The sequence below is a fragment of the Siphateles boraxobius genome, unplaced genomic scaffold, assembly GCF_051911475.1.
Source record: "Siphateles boraxobius isolate OS27281-9 unplaced genomic scaffold, OSU_SipBor_1 130, whole genome shotgun sequence".
NCBI lineage: Eukaryota > Metazoa > Chordata > Actinopteri > Cypriniformes > Leuciscidae > Siphateles > Siphateles boraxobius.
In genome coordinates, this window is record NW_027508734.1 from 41,995,270 (window position 1) to 42,012,020 (window position 16,751).

Below are 16,751 nucleotides of genomic sequence, written 5' to 3' on the forward strand. Positions count from 1 at the left end.
AAATCTGTCCCAGCCGCCCACTTTATGCTTTCCCTCTGGTTTCACTGTTGCCACAGGTAATCAAGAGAATCAGGGAAACGCGCCACTCGGTGCTCCTTATAGCCCCGCGATGGGAGAACCTAGTCTGGTTCCCGGAGCTGACGCGGCTGTCACGAACAGCCCCTTGGCCGATTCCGGTGAGGAGAGATCTCCTCTCTCAAGCCCGCGGCTCAATCTGACATCCCCATCCAGAGCGCTGGTCTCTGTGCGTATGGTTAATCAACGGATACCCGTTGTCTTGCCAGAAGGAGTTATGAACACGATCACGCAGTACAGAGCTCCCTCTACGAGACGGCTCTATGCGTCTAAATAGTCTGTGTTCTCCAAATGGTGTGCCGACAGAAATCTGAACCCACGAACGTTTGGGGTATCGTGGTTACTAAGCTTCCTTCAAGAGCTGTTGGACAGGGGCAGGTCCCCCTCCACGCTTAAAGTATAAGTATACGTTCGCTGAGTCGCCGCGAGGCCAGTCAATAGGAAGGAACGAGCTGGTCATCCGCTTCCTTAGGGGAGCCAGGAGGATGAAACCCCCACAAGCCCCTTTGGTTCCTATGTGGGATCTTGCTTTGGTCCTAGAGGCCCTGAAAGTATACCCCTTTGAACCGCTAGATTCTGTGGACCTAAAGTACCTGTCGCTCAAAACCGTTTTTCTGACAGCTCTGTCATCAGTCAAACATGGGGGGGGGGATTTGCACGCGCTATCCACTAGCGCTACGTGTCTTGAGTTTGGGCCAAATGACTCTAAAGTCATCCTCAAACCTAGACATGGCTATGTCCCTAAGGTGCTGGGCACTCCCTTCAGAGCGCAGGTGATTTCTCTTTCGGCTTTGCCAGCATCCGATTATGAGATTGGTGTTAGTCTCCTCTGCCCTCTCAGGGCGCTGAGAGCTTACATTATGCGCTCCGCCCCCTTTAGGCGCTCAGAGCAGCTATTCGTTTCGTTTGATGGGCGCACCAAAGGTCTCGCCGCCTCGAAAAAGAGTCTGTCCAGATGGATAGTGGACGCTATAGCGAATGCTTATGTGTCTCCATTTATGACAATTGTGATGAGCTGGGCCTCCCAGTCCACATTTGTTAGGTTTTATAACCTGGAAGTTCCCGCCTTGCAGGCTAAACTTCTGTCAGTATGAGTAGGTTGTACGTTCTGCCCAGATCTGATTGTGCGCAGACTACTCTCACGTGACTCAGATCTCCTGGTTGACCAGCACTATATGGGTTGATATGCTTATAGTCGCTCTGTATTCCCTATGAGTGCTTATGTATATGTGCTGGCCCGCGTTGCAGGCCACCTTATTCCCACTTATCTATGTTCCCCGGGATTCCCTGGGACTCATGTAGCGGATGCTTGGCTCACACGGCGTTGACAAGGGGTTCATGTAGCGTAAGCAACTTACGCAATACGAGAGAAACTCTCGTAAGAGAACGTTGTCGGTTGCGTACGTAACCTCGATTTTCTCTAGAAGTGGGAACGAGTATTGCGTAACCTGCCATGCTCGTGCCACGAGCGACTTTCGCTTCAGTCGATGAAAACCAGAGAGGCAGCCTCTGAGCCTTACTTTTATACGCTAAGCCACACCCATTCTGGCAGGCTGTGACGCGTAGAGGGCGCGACATCACGCCAGGCTCAGTGGTAGGCTGCTGCAGTTGCAGCAGGGCAGCCAATGAGCATGCTAGACAGCCTGCTCTAGGTCTGCTGGCTGCTGCACTGCGTTGACAATAAATTCAAAATTAAGGATATTTTTTGGCTTCATATCTCGAGAAAAGATGACTTTACCCGTAGCGTAAGCAACTTACGCAATACTCGTTCCCTCTTCTAGAGAGAACCAATGTTACGTACGTAACCGAGTATGTTTTCCGGAGAAGGGAATGAGACGCTGTGTCGACAACGCTTTGGGAACACCCCTGCATGATTGAGTCTGAAGAACGTACTGTATGTTCTCTAGTCTAATAGCGAGAGTGAACGTCACGGGCGTCGTCCCAAAGCCGTATTCTTTCAACTCCCTTATGTCTGAATATATATGTACTTGGGGGCTGAAAAGACGGGATGAATAATGCTTATTCCATGGTCTGGACAGCTCACTGTGCAGTTTCAGGAAAAAAACGGAAGGCCCCGTGATGGAGGTGGACACATTTCTTCTCTGTCGGGCGGAAACCTCGTATGTCCAAATTTGGTCAATTTCCTATTTTTTCACAAATCGATGCTATTGGTCAGTCTCCACGTGGGTCTGTTATTTTTACAAATTATTAACCAATCGAAAGTGTTGAAAATAGCTTGTGAGCAAACCTCTTAACTCCATTGGACACTTCAACTGTCTGAGAAACCTTGTAACTCCACCCCTTCCTCACTTGGCACACCGCGCCTGTGAGCTTCGCAGCATTTTTTTTCCTCATGATTGGATGTCGCAATCCTCGTCGAGCAACACGTCCTCTGAGGTAAATGTCCTTATTCATGATTCAGTTATATAAATGATATAATAACAGTTTATATATTATATATAACAATTTTATCTCGATCGAAGTAATGGTAGTGCTAGTGTAGTGTGATGTATCGTTTCTGAGGATGCAAGATTTTCCTTTCTGCTAACTTAGGTCTTGCATTGGATGCTAAGTTAGCTAAGTTAACTTACATTGTTGATTGAAATCTTCGATGGTTTTGTTTCTGACAAGGAAATGAAATTTAAACCGCAAAAACTGCCTGTCGTTGACTTAGCCGCTATGTATTGGTTTTGTCGTCATGTTAGGTGAGATAGCTAACGTGATTTTCGTGGGGATTAAAGAAAAAAACTCAACCTCTCAACCTGCTAACGCTAGTTCTGGCACTCGTCTGAGGAACAACATAATAATTTAATGTACTATGTCAGGATTGTAGCTTACAATGTCAAGGCATTTTGTCATGTTTAACAAGTAGCTACCTTTTACGTCATGCTCATCACATTAAGCAAGCTATCTGGCTTCTTGCCTTGTTATCATACGTAAACATGCCGTATAACTTAGTGAACGATCATTTGACCTTTATTTATTTTATTTTTTGCAGCAACCAAGTCTGTGTCCTTAGAGGAACTCTGTCAGATGGTCAATGTGCCATATGATCAGGCAAGGACCCTAATAGACAGTGAGAGCTCTGATGGAGAGAGTGTAACGTTGGAGAGAGAGGAAGCAACAGTGGTGGAGGATACAGTGGTGCATGCTGGTAGTAAATTTCTGAGAGATAATCATGATTTCACATGCCAAAATGAATGAGTTTTAATGCAGATGGATTTCACAACAATAGAAATAAAAAAATGCACACTAATTGTACCATGTGTCTGAAAAGATTTCTCTGGTGGTCTGGAGGAAGAGGAGGCCTCACTGCTGGCTCCAGAGCAGGTGCAGTTTGACACGGGTAGGTTTGATGCTTTTCTACATTTTCTCATTAAATTGGATAAGGTCCTTCAACTATAGCCCTCACTGTTGACAGTTTATAAAGATGTAACTCATTCATGCACATTTGGTTTGTGTGTGTATTTTGAAGTTTTCCATGGTGGAGGCGATGAGGACTCGGATGCAGAACATTGATGCTCAGATGCTGAGGAAGACGCACCTCCAAGGAAAAGAGGCTTCCAGTGTGACCAGACTTATTACTTATATAATAAGTAAAAATAAATCTCTAGTTAATACCACTAACAAGGCTCAAATAGCCCCACACTAACACGGTAGCATTATGAGGGTCCAAACCGAAGCACTGAGAACTTTGTAAGTGTACAGACAGTTTAATAATAATATACTTTATAAAGACAGTACCATCGCGGAGTCATCTTTGGGAAACAGTCTTGACCAGTCAAACCACTAACGCCGTGCTAAGTGAGCTGAACTGTGAGATTCCAAGTTCAGCTCGTAGCACGGCGTTTGTGGTTCGACTGGTCGAGACTGTTTCCCAAAGATGACTCCGCGATGGTACTGTCTTTATAAAGTATATTATTATTAAACTGTCTGTACACTTACAAAGTTCTCAGTGCTTCGGTTTGTATGTAGAGACCCTCATTAAGCTACCGTATTAGTGTGGGGCTATTTTGAGCCTTGTTAGTGGTATTAACTAGAGATTTCTTTTTACTTATTATATGCCCCCATATACTAGCGTTATAATCTAAACAGTTTTTAGAGATAAACTCTTTACACTCAATTATCATGAAAGAAAATCCCAGAGAACAGTCGACTCGGTACCAATGTGTTATTACACCCCAGGTTCATTTTGTGCCGGAGTTTAATACAGTGTCTCCTTTGTGTCTCCTTTAATACAGTCAATACCATGGCAATGTAACAACACACACAGAGCCTCACAGATACACACAGACAAGGGCTAACCATACTCACAAACACAAATACACAAGCCTTAACTGTGATATGTGGATACCACCATTAAATTATTGTTTTTATTATTATTTTACTGACTCGAAGTTCCCTTTCTTGGCACTGTGCATGTAAAATACCCCATCTAGTGTTTTTATGGGAGAAAAAAAACGGCTGTCAACTGGTGTCAAGTAAGCCTATCTTTGTAAACCTTCTATCTTAACTCTGTCTGTTTTTTAGGCAATAACGAGTGAAAATAGTTAGGTTAGATACATTTGAGTAAGCCTGTTTTGTTAAAAATCGAAAGCTGTAATGCTTAGGTGCAGAAGGAAGCCCGTGAGCCACAAAGGTAAGTTTGCGTGCAGATTAGGCTAATTTCTGCCTATTAGACAGACTAGTCAGCTCTTTTTTTTTTCTTTTTTTTTTTTTATTGCAGCACTTATAGGTCATAAACTTTTAAAATAGAGTTTAGGAAGATAAATGTAACCACAATCATAAGCTTTGATTAGCTCTTAAAGCCTTGTCTCGTCAAAACGCGATCGCGGACTTTAATGCACAATGCTGGCAGCAGCGAAGTCTGCGTCCGTTCCATTCTTATCAATGACAGCGTAAACTCGTATCTCCCTGCTCCCAAGTCATAAACCTCGTATCTCCGATTAAACATGATTTTGGGGAAATGTTGTGTTAATGTTGGTACACAACAGTATATAATAGCAATATAAGGTATAATACCAATTTTAACGATACAATGTTTAATAACTCAAAAAAAAAGCCATTTTTTTATTTCCTGAAAAATAACGGTTTTGGAGATACGAGGATTCCGCCCGACAGCGACGATTTGCTTGTGACAGAAAGCGCTCATCTAACTTGCTTTTGGGAGGAGCGCCTTGTTTCTCAGCCGGCCAGACATTATTAAGTTTAACAACGGCGCGAGTTATCATCTCCACCAGCTCCTTATATGCTGGGGAAAGAGGTGACGAATCCTCTTCCCCCTTATTTTCACTTTCAATGTTCAGTGCATCTAATTCCTCGGAAATAGAGCACTGAAGCATTGGGCTCTGGGCGGAAGAAGCTGCTGGGCGGGCTTCTGACACCGGTGAGAGAGCGCTGGATCCCCCGGGTAAGGGAAGAGAAAGGGCGGAGCCCGTCTTCTTCTGTTGTGGAGTAAATAATCAAATGGAAGCTGCACATACCATGCGGTCTGTCCTTTGCGTCCTAAAGTAATAACGGTGACAACATTACAGTGTGGGCGAGAGCACCCATGGGTGTCATAGGAAGAGGGGGTGTTGTAAAAGAGGTGGAAGATTGCATGTGAAGGCAATGATAAACAAAAATGTGAAATATACAGTATGGCCGGTTTTCATGACAGACCGCAAATCATTGAAATAATTTTCCCCCTCTCTGAATTTTTAGTTGTTAGCAAGAACCAAAAACATCCCAATATCCTAATAAGAAACTGAAAACATCCTAAATCCTAATATTAAAGTCATATTGTATAGTGCATAAAATGTAAGCATCACAGGATTAATTGCATTAAGTATAAGTGTATATTTGCAGCTGTCCTGTTTTGCAAGTGACTGTGTTCTTAGCTCCAGATGGATTAAATCTACAATGCCTTTGATGAACTTCTTAAATTACAATGCTTTTAAAAAAATTTGATTTGTTTAATTGTTTGCTCCCAGTGCTTTTGGAAAATACAGCCCAGATCATTGATAATGGCATCAAAAGTTATCTCAAAGTTTATGTTTGGTTGTGAAGAATGTACTTCACACTGTCTTGACAGTAGAGCTTCTTATCACTGAATAAAGGGTCAACATACAGTGGAAGTCTTACCAATAAATATACACTACACACATTATATTTCATGTCTTCATGACATGCCTTTGTCCATAAAGTCTAGTGTGTCACAACTCAATACACAGGAAGTGAATTATTGAACAGGACTGACCTCATGTTACAGATTAAAGAAGATTCTGTAGGAGCTCAGATGCTCTGGACAGTCAGTGGTGTCAATATGGAGGAGGCATAAACCAGGAAATGATAGACTGCTGACCTTTCAGACTCATCAAAACGCCAATGCAGATGACAAATAAACCTTTAAGTTAGATAGAAGTGCTGACGGAAAGCAATATACACTTCATTTGTTGTCTCTATATCTATTTCTCTCTCTCACTTTGTCTTCATGACTCCGATGTCAAATTTACTGTAAACAAGGAAATGTGGAATATAATGCACACTTATTTAATAATATTTTATAAATAAATATTTAGGTTTTACGGACAATCTGTGAATTTTTACTGTGTGTGTGTGTGTGTGTGTGTGTGTGTGTGTGTGTGTGTGTGTGTGTGTGTGTGTGTGTGTGTGTGTTGCAATATTTTTGTGGAAACTGTGATGCTTTTTTTAAATTATTTGATGAATAGAAAGTTCAAAGGAACAGCTTTTATTTAATATTAATTTTTTTCGATGTACTGTACCAATTCTGCACCAATTATTGCCCTGATGAAGGTTAGTACCGTTGACAAATCATTTTTCAACCATTTTTAATTTGCATCACTTGTTCTTCTGTAGCTAACATTCCAAAATCAAATGTATGCAGCTTTAGGGAATAATATTGGTGTACATCAAAATGTTGTGGAATCATTAAATTAAATCATTACAGAACTTTTGGTAATTGTGTAATATTAACAATAACAATATAGACAAATAAATGAACACTCAGTGTTATTGGCCGGAACTTTAATAGCTTTAAAGGCAGGGTAGGTAGGTTTAAGAAACTAGCAGAAAACCTCACTTTTGGGCTCCTTGCAAAGCCACGCCCCCAAAACACATGAACGCCTGATGCCAGCCGCTCAACTGGAGGACGTGTTAACCAGCGCCGAGCGGAGAGGAGCGCAGTGCATGAAGTGACACCTTTTTTTGCCTTGTTTGCCTGCCCTGACTGCATATGTAGGTACAGGTGGTACTGGGAATTTGACTGCTCTTTCTCTGCCATTATTGTGGGACATCCTAGCTTCCGGCCGGTACGTGCCTCTCCTCTTCCGAAATGAGCGAGTCAACCGAGTGCACCCATGTGGGCAGCTACAGTTGCAACACGGCTGGTAGCCTGTGAGGACTACAGACACTCTATTTTTATAAACTCCTTTTCAGAGTACTTACATTTTAGATATGTATTGGTATATAAAGACAGTTTAAAAAAAAATGGCAAAAAGTGTTTTTGAAACTAATTAGAAACTAATCTAAAGTGCAATACTCCCACTGTTTAGTGCAACACCCTACAACTCAGGTGATACTTATATGTAGATTTATTTAAAATATTCAAAACACTATAAATATGTTCACAACCTGTAAATCTGAAAATGTCTATTCTGACTAAATCCAACTGTGATACTTTTATTCTCATAAATGTATATATATATATTTTTTTTATTCTTATAATTTGTAGTATTATGTTTCTTGTTGTATTTGTATTTGTATATGTCCACTGGAAGCCTCAGTACCAAAACAAATTCCTTGTGTGTGCAAGCACACTTGGCAATAAAGCTCTTTCTGATTCTGATTCGGATTCTGAATTGCCTACCCTGCCTTTAATAAGCCAAATAAAAATGAACAATTTGGGCATAAAACACAAACTGAATGGCTCATATTATTTACAGGCCAATTTCTCAAAGGAACTCATGAAACCATTATTAATGTAGCCTTGAATATCTAAAAATCAGCCAGTGGAGACTAGGAAGTAATTGTGAAATTCACACTTTACCTCTAATTTTTTTCCAATATGTTATTTTTTTAGGAGCGATTCCCACATACTTCAAATTAGAAAACAATAAACCTTGGTTCAGGGACAGTTTGTCTGACGAAAGGAACTATAACATGCAACATGGACAACAGTTCACTCAAACATAAAAAAAAAAAGTTTTGTTTAAGCTTCTGTTCTCCATACATTCCTTTAACCCTATATGACTGACCCATACATATTGTATTTAAAGTCACAAATCTAATTAAAAGAGTGACATAAATAAACATTAAAATGTATCTTGCATAAAGAGAGTCATGACTGTTACTTATAGCTGAAGGGCTTCTGCTAATAGATGTATCTGATTATGCAAATCATCATTAGTGTTTTGATCTAGTTGAGAAGATGAAATAATGCAATGACCTAATAGAAGATAGTGAACTCTTGAACTCTCTATGAATCCCAATCCTCCCCTCTTGGGAACAGAAACGCTGGCTTATTTATTTAGCAGATCTAGATATTTCAAAATTTTTGAGGATCTAATATTATTATTAAAACTTATTAGGACATGTACTGCACTGTTTATGACATGTTGTGATGCAACTCTGTTTCCTGCCACGGCAGATGTCCATTTTGTTTTTCTGTCTCTATCCAGAAGCAGGGTGTGCTATTTATGAGCCATTGCAAGACCTTGTATCACCTCACATCCCTCTTGTTTATTTTATTGCATATTTGCCGTACCCGTGTGTGTGTGTGTGTGTGTGTGTGTGTGTGTGTGTGTGTGTGTGTGTGTGTGTGTGTGTGTGTGTGTGTGTGTGTGTGTGTGTGTGTGTGTGTGTGTGTGTGTGTGTGTGTGTGTGTGTGTGTGTGTGTGTTTCCTTATTTGGGTTCTGTGGTAATGCTAACGCAAGGCAAAGCAGGCAGGGAGCTGTCAACATCCATGCTTATGTAGACACTTGTGTCTGTGAGAGTGTGTGTGTGTTTGTCAGATTTAATGCTGTAAGGTAGTTGTGTCTGGATAGTAGATCACCTTATAACCAAATCGAATCTTACAAGCCTCCATTTTATTTGGCTCAACAACAGCTTTATAAGTAGATTAAACGTTTGGATGTTTCTCTATACAACCATCAAACTGTGAGCCCTGCCTGACAGAAATCTCTTAGTAATATTTTATTCAGTAAGAACAATACTAAAACACTTATATCAGCATATGAAATACATCTCTTATGCTCAACAAAGCTGCATTTATTTGAAAAAATTTGAGTAAAAAGAGTCATTTTGTAAAACATTACAATTTAGTACTATTTTCTGTTTTAATATATCTTAAAATAAAATGTATTCTTGTAATGGCAAAGCTAAATTTCCAGTGCTCTTTAGTGTCACATGATTCTTCAGAAATCATTCTAATATGTTGGTTTGGTGCTCAAGTAACTGTCTCGTTTTGCAAGGTGTGGTTAAGGTAAGCCAGCAAGACAAAGAAGATAAATGCAATAGAATTTATTTACAGTTAAGGTAACTCAAAATAATGGAATAAACAGAAGATAAAACATAACTATACCAAGCGCAAACATTAATGAGAACCGACAAATGATAACTGAATCACAGGCCAATTAATACTAAGAGCAAGTAAAGATAATTGGATAAACACAGGTGAAGCAAACGAGGGAACTAATGAATAACCATAATTATGTCATGACAACTCTCTAAGAGATTGGCATGGTAATGGTAATGATATGGCAATGTTAATGGTCTAGGAGGAATAGATCTGCTACGCTGCTGCTGCTGCTGCAGAGCAAGTACCGAGACTTGCTACCCCAAATACATTCACAGACATTGCTGTGAGCAAGTAAAACATGCTGCTGCTGCTGCACATGTAGCATACATGAATAACCCCCAATAGCAGATCTATACAGGTGGAGCTGGGGGAGTTGGAGAATTTCTAAAAGCGCTGCAGACTGCTAACAGCAACACTACCCTTTTTTTTTTTGAAATTATGAGCCGCAGCTAATTTGGCCGCTGATGCAACATCAACCATTCACCTGCGCTATGTAGATGGCGATGTGATTACTCCCAAATAAGTCAAGGACCTATCAGCCTGCACCATCTAATGTTCCATGCCAGAACTTGGTATTAAAAAACAAGGCAGTAATGAGTAACCTGGGAGACAAATACGAACACAGGTAAACGGGAACTAAGCAGATAGAGAGAAAACGAAACCAAAAACAGCACAAAAGAATGTTCATGTGACAGACAGCAGACTCCATAGTAGTTTTTGTTGGCCAAGGACCACTCAGAGGCCAGCTGATTGACATGTAAAGCAACCAATCACAGTTTGTTTTGTTCAGTGTCATGTTTAGGGGCGTGAAAATGTAACGTGAATTTCCAATATGGTGTGTAAAACTCTTACGTATTGTAAAGAGTATATGCAGTGAACGTCTCTGGTTACGTATGTAACCCTAGTTGCCTGAAGGGAACGAGATGCTGAGTGAAAACGCTTTGGGAACGCCCCTGCGTGAGTGTGTCATGAAGCACGTATGAAATCAGTCCAATGGCGAGACGGAACGTCATAGGCGGGTGACGTCATCGACCAGGAAACTATATAAGCACCCCAAAACACAAGCGACATCAGCTTCTGATAAGACTGAAGCAAGTGCTCACGGGCATGCTGGGAGTATGGCACGCAGACCTTCCTGGTGATTTATGTAGGAGACCACCGATGTGTTGTCTGACCGGACAACAACATGATGACCTCTCAGGTCTGGGAGGAAGTGTTTCAGAGCCTGAAACACACCAGCATTTCTAGACAATTATATACCAATGAAAATGATGGTCCTCACAGACCCTGAGCGGGGCGACCACTCATGATCGCCCCCCAGCCCGTGAGGGGGGCATCCGTCGTTAGCGTTACGCGACTACAGGGAGCTCCTAGCACGGGCCCATGGGACAGGAACCAAGATTCTTTCCGCATAGCCAGGGCGCGAAGACACCGTTGCGTGACCCTGATCATGTGGAGTGGGTTTCCCCTCGGGGAGAACCCCTTGGCCCTGAGCCACCACTGCAGCGGTCTCATGTACAGCGGGCCGCAAGGTATAACGTTGGACGCTGCTGCCATCAGACCAGAATTCTCTGATATTCTTTTACATTAAGTGACTGGCCTAGCTTTGCCTGTTTGACGGCTAAGAGAATCGAAGCTATACGAGCAGGAAACAGACGTGCCTGCCTCGTCGTCGAAACCCAGCACACCCAGAAAAGTGGTCCTCTGTAATGGAGAAAGCACACTGTTCTTGGCGTTGAGCCTCAACCCCAACTTTTGACATGGGCGAGCACGACATCTCGATGCCGAATCGCCCGATGGTCCGATTGAGCTAGAATCAACCAATCGTCGATAAAATTTTAAAATGCGGATTGACTGGAGTCGCAGCGGAGCCAGAGCTGTATCCATGCATTTCGTGAAAGATCAGGGAGACAGTGCTAGGCCGAACGGAAGAACCCGATATTGGCGCGCTTCGCCCCCGAAAGCGAACCTCAGGAACTTCCTGTGTTGTGGAAGGATGGAAATGTGGATGTATGCGTCCTCTGACCTGATTTGTGACACGATCTGCTTAATAGTGAGCATCTTGAATTTGAGCTTCCCTACCGAGCGATTTAATGGGCACAGATCTAAAATTGGACGCAACCCCCCATCCTTTTATTGGAACGATGAAATATCGGCTGTGATAACCTAGCTCCAAACTGGGAGGAGGAACCCGTTCTATAGCCCCCTTTTGAAGGAGCGTTTTCACCTCTTGTTCCATTACCAGAGCCTGCTCGGGGACTACCACTGTGGGCAGAACCCCCTCTGCCAGAAATTCTACTAAGGGTACCAGTCTCTCGAGACTGGCCTCTGGTATAACTTGAGCAGCAAACACAGTGCCCTGTAACGGCGCACCAGCAGGGAACAACTGGTTTGACTGCCCTGAGACCCTCCTCAGAGGGAGCGAGCGTCCCTCGGAAAAGCGCTTGCTGGGACCGTCTACGCCCCGGCATAGAGGCGGGGTTGAACGGGCCCCTGAGGGCACCGAGGCAGAACGGGCACCGTAAAAAGAGGTGAACACCTTTCTCCCTCAGTGGGGACCACCCTCAGTGTCCTGACTTTTATGACGTCAGGACTTTTTCTTGGCTGAAGCCTTCTTCGCCAATATAACTGGCCTCAGATCAGTTCTATCGCCCGCAGGCATTGGCTTTGCGTGCCGCATCTGGTCACTATCTAGCAGGGGAGCGCGAGACGCGACACACTGCTTCTGCTCTATGCGAAGAGCTCGTAGACGGCGGGAGCAGCCCCGGGGACGTGAACTTTTAATGGAAGAAACTTTTTTTCTGCCTATTTTTCTTCCTGATATTTATCAAATGACAGAATTGACTGAGTCACCGAATAACCCCGCAGGGGAGAGAGGAGCATCTAAAAGAAAAGCTTTTTCTTTCTCTTTCATAGTCGAAAAATTAAGCCATAAATGACTCTTTGCGGCCACCAAGGCTGCACGCAGAGATAAATCAGCAGCCTGACGCAGTTCTCGAACCACGTCAGAACTGACCTCCTCACTCTCCCTCACGTCCCTAAGCAGATCAGCCTGGTATGCTCGCAAAATCAACATAGTATGCACACATGACACAGCCTGACCCGCCGCCGAGTACGCTTTACCCCGAGGTATTTCTTAAAGGCTTGGGGGTAAAGTCGGTGCTTTCAATGATGAAGCAGCCTCGGAAGAGAGATGGCTCTCAAGCGTGTCTTCTACCGAGGCATAGCGCCATAACATTTTGCCCCCGTTATATTAGAATATGTTTATGTTAGAGGGCTAAAAAATTCTATAAGAAACCGGCTTCTTCCCTGATCTCGAAACCTCAGTATGGAGATCATGAAAGAACGGTAAGCACCGACGTGGAGGTTGAACACGGGAAGAGAGAAATCTCTCATCTAATTTAGATTCAGTAACAGACTCCTGCCTAGCCGTTGGCTACTCAATGCTTAATATTGACACAGTTTGAGCGAAAACCTCCATAAGCCCTTCGCACAAAACTGACAACATCCAGCTCCTCAGAACTGGGTAATAGAATGATGGTGCCTCAGCCCGGGTGGAAGAAACCACAGCGCGTGCTTCCGAACCCGGATCTGAGGCACTGGATCTACCAGGTAAGGGCTGAGAAAAGGCAGAGCCCGTCTTAATCCCTGCTGATAGATCCATATGCGATCCCCACGATTGATGCCTTCGCTGTGCCTCGGCAACAGCGGGACCTGAACCGCGGGGAGCCCGCACCGAACCACTCTCCTCGAAGAGGGCTCGGCGGGAGCAGAGCGTTTTTATGGACAAACGCTCGCAATGCTCGCAATCAGCTCCCTCGAGAGCTGACTGGGCATGCTGCACTCCCAAACAAACAACACACAGATTGTGTGTGTGTCCCCACCCGTAATATAACGTGAGCTGGGATGAACACACTTTCTGAACTGCTGTTAGCTGGCCAGTTTGATATATATATTGTCTCTTTTATAGTTTATATATATATATATATATATATATATATATATATATATATATATATATATATGAAAAACTCCTGCCTAGCAATTTCTAAGGACAGACAAAAACACTTGAGACACAGACTTTTTCATACACAGAGCGCTTGCTGAAGACTCAGAAGCTGATGCGCTTGTGTTTTGGGGTGCTTATATAGTTTCCTGCTCGATGACGTCACCCGCCTATGACGTTTCGTCTCGCCATTGGACTGATTTCATTCGTGCTTCATTACGCACTCACGCAGGGGCGTTCCCAAAGCGTTTTCACGCAGCTCGAGTTCCCTGATAGGGAACTACAGTGTTTAGTTGATCCTGATGAACGCTTAAGATGAACACGTCTCCCAGAAAACCCATAGAAAACATCCAATCAGCTGACGACTTCGAAACTCCTGAACTGTGTCCTATTTTGTATGCCATATGCATCAGACGTTCAGGAACAGTCTGTAGACGTGACGTTTGAGCCTGAGACTGCATTCTAAATGTCTTTACTTTCTCTTTTGAACAATTTAATGTAATGTATCCATACTGAATATAAGTATTAAATTATTTAAAACAACAACAACAACAACAACAACAACAACAACAACAACAACAAAATACAAAGCATTACTGACTCCAAATGAATGACTTAAACTTAGTTCCACCAGCGGCGTGCGGCACATTGAGTGTCTGTGGCGCTCCATCGGGCTCAATCTATTGTGGAGGTTTCAGCCTCGTCCCACGAGAGACTGACAGCTTGCAGATCTTGAATGAATGTGATGTGCCAGGTGATCTTCGGACGGCCTTGCTTCTGCTTTCCTTGCCTGGACGTCCACATCATTGCCGTTTTTTTAAGGATATGGCCCGCAAACTGGAAGAAGCATTCAGTCACCCCAAATGGTAATGAATATATTTAAAATATGCATAAATAATAATTCATAATTAATATTAAAGGTTGGCCTTCCAGAGGAATATCGTTCATCAGTTGTCTCTTCTAAAATTGGTTGGGAGTAATAAAAATTTACACAAATGAGAGAATTTTTGAGTAAATAAATGAATGTGGATGGAATTGCTCAGATGATTCCCATTTGGGAGAATTTGATGAGAAATGTTTAGTTTCATATTAAAATCTCTAATGTTTGATTGCAGACCTTGGTGTCTTGATAAATCTCAGCACAGCTTCATTAATGAGATTAAAGCTGTAGAGAAGACACAACACTACAAACCATTTATAAGGGCACAAACTTTAAGTTCAGACTGATTGTGAGGGAATAGTAATAGTGATGTAGCTATACAAGATGCATTCAGCAGGGTAAAGGCTACATTTTAAAATGATCAATAGTAAACAGGACCGAGCAGGTTTCAAACTTTGGTACAACATAGCAAATCATATATAAAAAGCAGTATTTGCTGTATAATTTTACATACTTTGATACTTTTAAGACTTAAGACAAAATTTCCATTAATCTTGTCAGTCAAGCAAATGCAAATGTTTGCTTATGCATGTACTTATATCATGCTTGTTCATATCCCAGGGCTCTTTTGTTCTCAGTGTAAGTGTTAATATGTTCATACCGCATATATGTACTTGTATGTATGTGTGTGTGTGTGTGTGTGTGTGTGCGCGTGTGTGTGTGTGTGTGTGTGTGTGTGTGTGTGTGTGTGTGTGTGTGTGTTTGTGTGTCAAATGGGTAATTTACCATGGCAACCTTATGAAATATCCGTAATTTGTGAGCAAAGGGAGTATGTTTGTGTGTGTGTGTGTGTGTGTGTGTGTGTGTGTGTGTGTGTGTGTGTGTGTGTGTGTGTGTGTGTGTGTGTGTGTGTGTGTGTGTGTGTGTGTGTGTGTGTGTTTGTGTGTGTGTCCTGAGAGCACACAGCAAACTTCCCTTGGGACATTGACTAAACTTAGAGGGTAAACAAGGGAAACAAACACAACTGAGAGTAAAGGGCAGATCAGAGCGAGGACAGAAATTGCCCAATGTTACAGAATTCAATTCAGTTTCCGCAAATTTCCACGGGAAAAATGCAGTAATCTCAATAGGCAAAATCTGGAAATTTGTGTGATGGATAGGTTTTTCCTCTTGCAGATCTGATTCAAGTTTGTTCAACTTTGAATTCTTTGCCAACAGAATGTGTGTTCACATTTGCTGCTGTTCAGTGAATTTTCATGGGCAAAATCCAGTCATTTCAATAGGAATCCACGAATTTGGGAATGTTGCGTCAGGGTGAAAATTTCCCAATGCAGATTTTGCATTGAGTTTTAAGTTTGTCACAATAATTTGTCGCGTTGACCAACAGAAAGCTGCTTGGTTTGAAAGTGACTTCTGAACTGTGCTCCATACATCGCTTCATACAAGCAGAAGGAGCTGGTAGCACAATTTTTGAATAATAACAAATCAAGAAATCTGACAAGTGCAGCCTGGTATTATATTATATTTCACACATTTAATTTTAGCTATTTTTTTTCTCAGTTTTTCTCACCTGATGGAGTTTCGGTTCCTTGCCACTGTCACCTTTAGCTTGCGTAGTTGGGGTTTAAAAGACACTTAATATTCAGTAGTATTAATAATATAGTAATATTGACTGCACTGACACTAAATGAATCAACACTGAACTGATATGTGCTGAATGATGACACTATTGTTTTGTTTTTGTTCTTTGTTTTTTTTTATCTGCTTTACAGCAGAATTTGAAGCTGCCTCATATTTAATAAAGTTTGCCTCATTTGATTCTGTTATTTTCCTGTTTATTACTGTTAAGCTGCTTTGCAACAATCTTTACATTGTATAAAGTGCTTTATAAATAAAGGTGATTAGATCCTTTTTAGCCATGTGGAATTTCGCTGAATTCCCCTCAAGTTTCGGTAATGTGACCACACATGACTTATTTGTTAAATGTGTAAAATGTATAGAATATTATAGACAGCATTAAGTTAGCTACATTGATTAATGCTCTTTGGTCTTTCCAGTTTGTGATGACTGCCTATTTGTAGTACTGTGTATTTTGAATGTTTGACAATATTGCTGATCGCAGTTTTGAGAGTCTACTTAAGATCAAGAGTTATCATGTGGATGCAAAGCCCACACAGTTCACCGCTCAGTATGTTGTTTGTTTCGCTGTGTG

General features: G+C 42.1%; 1 long non-coding RNA gene across 2 annotated transcripts; it reads left to right on the forward strand.

Moving 5' to 3' along the window:
* Window positions 1–2,441: 2,441 nt before the first annotated feature.
* LOC143736657 (uncharacterized) lies at window positions 2,442–3,767 on the forward strand. 2 transcript variants are annotated; one of them, XR_013203538.1, is made up of 4 exons: window positions 2,442–2,472; window positions 3,074–3,229; window positions 3,353–3,421; window positions 3,551–3,767. It is a non-coding gene; the product is annotated as an uncharacterized LOC143736657 (long non-coding RNA). The 2 variants fall into 2 exon arrangements; XR_013203537.1 differs by lacking the exon at window positions 2,442–2,472 and having other exon boundaries at window positions 3,055–3,229.
* Window positions 3,768–16,751: the final 12,984 nt, after the last annotated feature.